Source organism: Atta cephalotes (genome assembly GCF_000143395.1).
Source record: "Atta cephalotes unplaced genomic scaffold scaffold00050, whole genome shotgun sequence".
Taxonomy (NCBI): domain Eukaryota; kingdom Metazoa; phylum Arthropoda; class Insecta; order Hymenoptera; family Formicidae; genus Atta; species Atta cephalotes.
Window position 1 is genome coordinate 1,563,103 of NW_012130114.1, and position 9,554 is coordinate 1,572,656.

Consider the following 9,554-nt stretch of genomic DNA (forward strand, 5'->3'; position numbering starts at 1 on the left):
TTGTACACCTAATACATAACAAATCTAGTGACAGCGGTGGGATGCATTCTGTCAGGCTATGTGGAAAAGAAATCGCAAGTGATTAAGCTGTGTAAAAGTTTTATTTATGAGCAAAGTAACACGTACTTCTCCGCCAAAGAAGAATCTCGGTGAGCCTGATACCGCCATGAGAATGAAACTGAATATCACCAAATTACAACGAAGACTACAACAATAAGAACGTATTATTCGTCAACTACAAGAGCAGCAACATTTAGAACAATCACAAGGTACTCCAATTACAACAGAAGTTAACGATTTTAATTTCAGGAATTTTGTTTATTTTTCAATCAGAAATGCGTTAGAAGCTGTACCTAGTTTTGATGGAGATAATATCGCATTTACTCACTTCTTGGAAGGATGTGAAGAAACGCTCAGTATGATTGCGCCTTCACAAGAAATTATATTAGTGAACGCGACATACGTAACAAATTAAAGAGTGATGCTCATAGATCCATACTCGGGAGAGTGTTTAACTCTTTAAGAGATTTAATCGAATTTTTACGTAGCAATGACCCTGTGATAATATGACCCTAGAGAAATAGTTTACGAAGCGCAAGCTCGACTTACAATTCTCAAAAGAGAGATGAAAAGGTATCAAATTACATGAATCGTGTCCGCGAAATATTATAAGAAAACGTATAATAAACGCCCAAAAACAGCAATCGAACGAAATTAGTCAAGATTTTAAAAATTCTGTGGAAGAGCATTTAAAGGTATGTTTTCTACGTGATCTGAATCCGAAAATAGTAATATCAAAAGAAGGAACATTCAAGAAATTGGAGATCCGCGCTATAGAAGCCAAAAGAAAATTCGAGAGTGAAAATGATAAGACAAATAGTACTTGGGAAAAAAAACGTTTAGCGATAACACAAATAATGCGCCCATGCGTCGGATAAGTAAGGTTGAAAGTGATAACGTATTAATACTGCCATAAAATCGGACACCGTCGACTGTTATAAATTTATCAGCAATAATCAACCTAGACGAAATTTTTTATCTAACACAGACCAAACGAACTTCGCGTCGAATAATCGAAATTACAGCGATACGCGAACACTCCTGGAAGGACACAAAATCCTGGTAATACCTCAAATTATATGTAGATATTGCAAAAAGGTAGGATATGCAATTGAAGATTGCCGCAAGCAAGCGAATTTAATAATCAGATTGGTAATAGCCAAGCGCAGAGAAACGAGAAAATTCCCGCGAAAACGGGAGCGATTCCGGGAAACACAAACATACGCCCCGTTCGAGTGGTAACGACAGCATACGGATATCAAACAATAAATTTAACGCGCACAGAAGTATCAGCAGTCAGTTAAAAAGCAGAGAATAGTTCTTGAATAGTTCTTTAGAATTCCTAATAGACAACGATTCGGGGCCAAACATTATCAAAAAAAGATTCTTAAAATCTAATATTCCGATAAATAGGAATGAGATTCTAAAACTAATGGGAATTACACGCCATGTGTCCACCTTAGGGCTGAGATATCTTAGGATGCCCAGTCATGTTTCATTTAGTAAAAGACAAATTTCCTATACCACAGAATGGAATAATAGGTTCCGATTCCTTCAATTCAAAGCAAAATGTAAACTACAAAATAAATCACTTGGAATGGGACGATATTAGGATACCATTCGAATCTAAGGAAATTCTAACTATTCCTTCAAGAGCAAATTCGCAATTGAACATTCAAGTCGCTAACCTAGGCTTAAAAGAAGGATACGTCCAAAATTAAATCTGGCCGAAGGCCTTTACTTAGATGATGCGCTGGTCACCGTACGAGACGGAAAGGCTTCCTTACAGGTAATAAGTACGAAGAAGATTACGATGTATTTGTATCCACTATACTAAATATTCGAATTCAATGAATTAACTGATTCTAAATTTAATTCTAATTCAAAAGTCGATTTAAATACAAATTATAATTCTAATTCAAGTACAAATTCAACATCAAAATTAGGATCAAAATTAATTTCAATTTCGAATTCAAACTCTATTTCTAATTCAGATCTAGATTCAAATTCAATATCGGATTTAAATTTTTAAATCGAAATTCTAATATTAACTCTAACTTAAGGTCAAACTTAAAATCTAAATCAATTTCAAAACTCAATACAATTTTTTCAAGCTCAGAATCAAATGGAACATCTTGCGTCGAGATGAACAAAAATGTTTGGTATAATAAAGTAATAAAATAGACCTTATCAAACTCGATCATTTGAATAATGAACGTGTTGAAGACGGGTGACGGTTGAAAAATCAATAGAACGAAGATTGCTTTTATTTGCCAGAAGAGTCTCTCGGATTCACTAATGTTCTGCAATCACATTCATACAAATAATGTCCCAATGCATACAAGATGGTATCGATTTCCCGCGCAATGAAAAAATCGATCAAATAAAAAATTTATTAGATCAAAATATTATAGAACCATCAGAATCTCCAGTTATAATACTCCAGTTTGGATTGTCTCAAAAAGGGCCGATTCGAACGGCAACAAACGATGGATTAAATTTCCACTTACTAAACGAAAAAACTACAGGCGATATCCACTTCTCAATATAACGGATATTCTCGATCAATTAGATGGTGTCAAATACTTTTCGGTTTTCGACTTAGCTTCTGGTTTTCATCAGATTAGGGTGCACTCGGATGACAGTCATAAACAACTTTTCAACTCCTCATGACCATTACGAGTTTGATCGAATTTGGCCTAAAAAATGCTCCGGTCACATTCCAAAAATTAATGGATAAGACTACTAATTGGAATGCAAGGAACGGAAATAGTCGTCTATTTAGATCGTTTTACAAGTTCATTAAGAGAACACGAAATTAAATTTAAAAATTTAATAAACAAATTGCATGAAGCAAACTGCAACCGAAAAAAATATGAATTCCTTCGAAAAGAAGTTACCTACTTAGGACATGTGATAAATGGAGTACATCCCGACCCGAAAAAAATAGAAACGGTAAAAAATTTTCTAGTACCCAAAAATTAAAAAAATATAAAGCAATTTCTCGGGTTAGCAGGCTATTATCATAGATTTATAAAAGGTTTTTCTAACATTGCGGAACTTCTGACGTGCTTATTAAAAAAGAGAGTGGAATTTAAATAAAATCAAAGAGAACAAGATTCTTTCAGCACACTAAAAAATATATTATATAAAGAACCGGTATTACAATATTTTATATATATATATTATATATTATATATATACTCGATTTTTCTAAACTATTCGTCGTAACAACGGATGTGTCAGAAGCAGCCATAGGCGCTATCTTAAGTCAAGGATCATTAGGAAAAAATCGGCCCATAAGCTTCTCGTGTATTAACGACGCTGAAAAAAAATATTCCACGATCGAAAAAGAATTATTAGCAGTTTACGCAGTAAGACATTTTCGATCTTACCTTTATAGTAAAAGATTTATTTTGGTTACAGGATTATAAACCGTTGACTTGGCTTCACAAAGCAAAAGATCCTACTTCGCTACTAGCACGTTGGAAAATTAAATTAGCTGAATACGACTATGAAATTGTTTACAAGGTCGGAAAAACAAATGTGAACGCCAATGCATTATCGAGGAAAATCCTATACAAATATATATGATACAATCTTCGTTGACGAAATCGAAGAATGTTCGGAAGACGAAGAAGCCCATATTAGAAATACAAATCCATGATCTTTCATCATCACCTTAAAAAGGATCAATGATAAAGAAATCAGAGCTTGAATGTAAACCAGCAATGCAAATCCATGCAACCTCAGAGAGGAAAAGCTTATCATTCACCCGAAGAGAATTACAAGACCTTCACACGACATATTGTAGAAGCAGAAATACACCAGGAATCAAAAATTTCAGATTGTGGAAATCTGAATGATTTTAATAAATCCCTCCTCTCCTTCTCCTCTTTCTGAGGAAGAAAATATAAATCCTGCATCAAGAACTGGTCCAAATATTATAGAGATAACTTCAACCATTCCACTCAACCCATTACAGATCATAGATGATCTGACAAGAAACTTAGACAAACATAACAAAATTAATAAAAATTACGATTCGTTTATTAATAATACAAACGAAGACGAACAGGACGATATTAATCATAGTAAGGTGGTTTAAAACAGCAAAATTTGTAACACTAATAATAATGATAATGAAGACAATAATGATAATGAAGATAATATTAGTAACAATGATACCGACAAAGACGACAATAACAGTGACGATGTCAATGACGACGATGAAATTGATATCAATAAAAATTTCAATCAAATTCGATCCGGATAAAATCAAAAATCTTAACGATCCAAATCATAACACGATCTCAAATACATAGTATTATAAATAGTCGAAATCAAATATTTATGCATAAAGAAAATTATATTTTTATATTTATAAGGCGAGCCTTGCGACAATGGATCCAAAAATCTTCAAGAACAAAAATTAATTCCATAAATGCTTAATGGTCAAATAGGGAAGGTAACATTTGTTAAAAAGAAATAAAATTCATTTTATTTTGATTTGCAAAAATAAAACGATAGAGTAACAAAAGAAACATTGCATTCAATTATCAATTTCACTTCATGAAACACTAACTAGTAGTCCAATAAAGGTATTAAGCGTAGCAAAAACAACAGAAATTGATGATTTTAAATGGAGCACAATTTTTAGTTATATTCGTAAATATATATTTTTAGTTATATTCATAAGTATATATTTTTATTTATATTCGTAAGTCATTAATAGAATTTTCAATTAAGTTAGTTATCTGTCACGGACTAGTGCAAATATCAGAAATTGGAAACGAAAATCTATTATAAAAGAATTACATTCCTCAGTAGTTGGTGGCTATAAGGACATAATCAAAACATACAATCGCATTAGACAAAATTTCTATTGGAATAATTTAAAACTCGATACAAGATTACATTAACCATTGTCTACAATGCCAAATAAAAAAATTGGTTTGTATTAAAAACAACTTATGTTAATAAGTTACTCCATATTCTATATTCGAAAAAGTATCAATGGTCGGCCCATTACCAACAACCTCTCAACAAAATTCCTATATATTAATTATCCAAGACCATTTAACAAAATTTTCTCTTGCCATTTCTTTAAAATCCTCTACTGCCATAAACGTCGCTGATGCCTTCCTAGAATTTTTTATCTACATTTGAAGCTCCTAAAGCAATACTAACGGACCAAGGCAGTAATTTTTATGATCAACATAATGAAAAGATTTGCAAAAAAAATATAAAATTAAACAATTTAAAACGCTTTCTATCTACAAGCTAATGGAGCTTTAGAACGGTCTCATATAGTTTTAATAGAATTCTTAAAATAGTTTATAGAAAGATTCACAGAATATGGGATAAATTAGTACGATATGTTGCTTCTTCATATACATTCTTCATACAAGCACGCACGAGACTACAGGATATACTCCATATATGAGTTAGTATTTGATAAATTAATTAGGGTTCCATCTAGTGAAATCATTAATGATATAGAAGAATTAAAAACATCTGACGCTTATTTAACACAACTCACTAACGGATATACATAATATACAAAAATTAGCGCCAGAAAATATTATAGCTTCCAAAATAAAATCCAAGATGTATTATGATCGAAAAATCCTCAACATTTTCAAGTCAACGACGAATTTTTTTTATTACGTAAATTCAAGAAAGGCAAACTCGGTAATCAATATTCCGAGCTTCACACAATATTGGATATACAATCTAATGGTAATATATAATTTATTATAAAAGGAAAACAAAAAATTGTTCATCCTAATAAATTAAAAGAGTCATATCATTTAGAAAAAGAGTAAGACGAAAAAGAGATTTTGTGTGTTGAGAGTTGTATCGCATAACGATCTAAATCTTTTTTTTTATATACACATACTTAAAACAAATTGTTAAAGTACGCGCGCAATTAGTAATAAAGTATTGTACTTCGTATATTCGTGCATTGTATCTCGAATTTTATACATAGTTGTTTTTTCTTTTTTAAAATGTATTTTTAGAAAAGAGTAAAAGGATGTCAAACTTATTGTTATCTGCCGTGCTCATGTGAACTCTCTATATCCCAAGTTAACGAAATCGTCGGATATAATTGCGGATCAACACATTTAAATGTCACAACTTTATCTCTTTATCACTTTATCTCTCTTAGATGTCGAAAGTTAAATATTCCACTTCAACCACAAATCGAAAAAAACATATCCAATTACTTCAATTATCAAAATTCGAATCCATAGAAATAATTCAATACAAAGTGTCTATTAATCGATTTATATATTATTGTGGCATGCATTCGTACCTCTCAATATGATACGCACAAGCAGAATACATTCTGAAAATAATCGCAGAATAATGTAACAAGATGCATTTAACTGGAATATTTTCCATTGACATCAATTCATATATGGTTTGATAGTAAAACCAAACCACAATGTGACCAATTACTTTCGCGGGATCTGCAAATTCAGACGGATGATGTTTAGGCGCAGTATTCTGATCCATATGGCACTTGGGATAACATCATCGAACAACGACCATCACACTTCTTACCAAACTGTTATAAATCTAGAAACAAACCAAATTCGCCTAAAATCGGGCACAATCTGTCCATATACTGACATTACTTGCATGGATATTGATGGAGAACACATTTTCTGGAAAACTTTATCAACGGATCAAATTTAATCATTACGATGTTCTCTACGAAGGATAGACTAATAGCTTGACATCCTCTTTGAACATCCACAAATTGTCTATTCATTATCAACGCAGGATGTATTATTTGCACTCACCAGAGCTAGAGAAGGACTTGCATGTAAATATACATTAATAAAAACAAAACATCCGAAACTATAATATTAATTCTCGAAATCAAGAGAGAATCTTTTGCTACAAAACATCGATTATCTGCTGAAAATCTAGATATATTTACCTATATTAACTCTAAATTCGTACATGTAGAGAAACATATACGTTTTCAAATGAATCTTCTGTATAGAGATGTCTCTAAACAATGCTGTAATCTGGAACAAGTTTTAAAAGGCGCATTTAACCTCGCTATTAATTCACCAGATGAATTCGCATACAGATTATGAAAGGACCTGAATACATGGCCATCATTTCTGAAGAAATAGTGCATATCATCAAATGTACTCCAGTGGATGTCAAAATTCAATATGTTCAAGAATGTTCTAAATTTCCAGTTCAGAAAGTAACGAGACATATTTTTTATTCTCACGAACGCATATATTAATTAAGAGGCAGATTAATTAAAAGGCAAATCTCCTGTAATCATGTCATACCTCCAATGTTTTTTTTAAATGATGGATGGTATCATATGACACCAACTTCTGAGCACTCTTTATCTCCAACAATTATGAAATCCATGATAAAATCTACATGGCACTATACAAATCCTGAATCACTAATAGCGAGCAGCATATACAGTGACATGGATCTTGAAAATCTACGGGATTACATAATATTCCCAGTTTAAAAAAAGGAGGAATACTAAATGCTAAAGGAGGAATATTAAAGACTCGAGCAGTTAAAGGCAAATCAATAATCTCTCAAGGAATATCTCTTTCGTATCTCTTAGATGAAAGTTCAATTCAGAAAATTACAGAGAATACATGGAAAAAAATCTGGGGAAATTTTATTTCCTTCGGCAACGCAAGTGCTGGAATAATCGGAATTTATTTCTGCATTAGAACCGTGAAATTGATTATAGACACTATAATATACATAGATACGCTATACAATCTATGGCTGGTCATTACACTTGATCGGGGCTCTTTGGGACTTAGTTACAAATTTAATTATACATCTCTCCCAAAAAGAAGGAAGAATTTCAAAAAGAGGCAGTAGAAAAATTATTTTAGAAGAAAATCCAAATCCGCGCAAGGATATCACAAATCAAGAAGAAAGCACGAGATCTTTACTGAACAAAAAGATATTGTTATTGTACAATAGAATATATGCACAATTATGTTTCTCTTATTTATTATATCTATTAATTAGCAACTTTATACATATGTATTTTCTACTATTTTATACATAAACATACGCGACGCACATTAAATGCATCACGCATGACTTAAAGAGAGAGGTGTTATATCCCGATAAAATCTTCTCTTTCCTTATTATAAATATAAGATTTATACCTTGTCCTTATTTTTAGTTTAATATTTCGATTTGATTTTGATATTTTGTTTTGATAGCATATATGCCTAATAATTAAGTAGTATTATATATTAAGTAGTATTATATATTAAGTAATATTATATATTAAATAGTATTGTATATTAAATAATATTATATATTAAGATCTTTCCCCGAAGATTCGAAGATGAATATCTTTATTTTTTTCTTTCTTTTCGTTTTTTTTCTTTTTCTCAATAAAATTAAAAGTTTAATCAGTTTAAAATTTAGAATATAATTATTTCGCATAAGAATGTTAATTAAGAAAATCGAATTTTTAACCTCTAAAAATCTAAATTCGTAATGTCGAGAGTAGAGCTTACGCGAAGCCTTGCTAATTTATCTTAAGAAAACAAGTGCGAGTATAGACCCTACCAAATTTTGAAGAGTGTTGATTGGTTCTGGGAAGATGTCTCCACACTCTTTGTCAGAGTATAAAAGAATTGTAAAAGGTAATCAGTCAATCAGTAGAAAAATATATATAAATAATCTCAGAATAGAGTCTGTCACAACATCACAATCGCTTTCGCAACATCACAAGTAAGAACTATATTCGCATTCCTCTCATATAAGTTATCTCATGTTTTCTTCGATATATATATTAGGTGTACAACTTTATTTCCGCCGTTTTCCTATAGATGGCTTTAGCGGTAAGTGGTGGTCGAAATAAATAGATCATAGACGTCATACAATAAACTTGGGCATCTGTCAACATAATCCCATAGAAACATTAGTCGATTTATGTCATAAAGTTATTCTCGATTGAAAATGTCAGTTACGAGCCAAATTCTCGTCATTTGCGGGAGGTTTTAATTTTTTGCTTCAATATGAAGAAATCTGCGGCTGAGGTTCATCGAATGCTCTCAAATACTTATGGTGAGGCCACTATTAGTGAAAGAACGTGTCGTGAGTGGTTTCAACGCTTCAAGAACGATGATTTTGACGTCCAAGATCATGCTCTGTATTGGTGGGACCAACTCGGCGTAGTGTATTATGAACTGTAAAAATTGACTGAAACAATCACAGGCGATCGGTATCGAACGCAATTGATGCGTTTGAGCCGAGCATTGAAAGACAAACGGCCGCAATACAATGAGAGACACGATAAAGTGATTTTGCAGCATGACAATGCTCGACCCCATGTTGCGAAAGTGGTCAAGACATATTTGGAAACATTGAAATAGGAAGTCCTACCCCATCCGCCGTATTCTCCAGACGTTGCTCCCTCTGATTATCACTTGTTTCGATCAATGGCACACGGCCTGGCTGACAAG